Source organism: Penaeus monodon, chromosome 31, assembly GCF_015228065.2.
Source record: "Penaeus monodon isolate SGIC_2016 chromosome 31, NSTDA_Pmon_1, whole genome shotgun sequence".
NCBI classification, from domain to species: domain Eukaryota; kingdom Metazoa; phylum Arthropoda; class Malacostraca; order Decapoda; family Penaeidae; genus Penaeus; species Penaeus monodon.
In genome coordinates this window covers 10,107,079-10,107,676 of record NC_051416.1, presented here as the reverse complement: position 1 = coordinate 10,107,676, position 598 = coordinate 10,107,079, and the positions used below count along the sequence as shown (strand labels likewise).

Below are 598 nucleotides of genomic sequence, written 5' to 3'. Positions count from 1 at the left end.
AAAACCTCGTATAAAAACATTCACAAAATCGAAGACCAGAATTTTACCAACACGTCAAATTATTAATGATAACACACCGTTCTCATTACGAAGAGAAACCGGGCCTTCTTTTCCCCATAGAGCAATAACATTAATCTATAGTGTCGAAGGGTGCAGACCAGATCATTACATGGGATTAGGAGGGATATGGTCAGATTAGATAAGAAAAGGAGAATGCTAAGGATTTGTAGAGGGTTCTTTGTAAAGATTAGGATGATTAGAGCATCGATAAAAGGATTAGTTGATGATTTAAGGCATATCAAAATATCCGTTGTTGGTGGAATTTTTATTTTGAAGTGGGTAGGATGAGGTTTTCGTGTTCTGTTAGTATATTTTTTGTCAGTGATGATTATTTTGATGATGTTTAATACTGTTATCATGAATAAAGTGAAATTATTTATTCTAATCTTGATATGTAGACGCCCAAGTTGTGGAGATAAAGAGATACGAGAGATTTGCTTCGAAGACATTCCAGCATGAAATCGAATACGTTTGAGAATCTTGTTAGAATGATGATCCTAAGGTAAACAATTTTCCCAGTTATTCCATACACATGCGT

At 34.4% G+C, this 598-nt stretch overlaps 1 protein-coding gene across 1 annotated transcript in view; it reads left to right on the top strand.

The window, feature by feature from the left end:
- Positions 1-598, top strand: part of LOC119592885 (paired box protein Pax-6-like) — a gene marked incomplete in the record, with an annotated part of 116,857 nt that overhangs the window by 63,054 nt on the left and 53,205 nt on the right.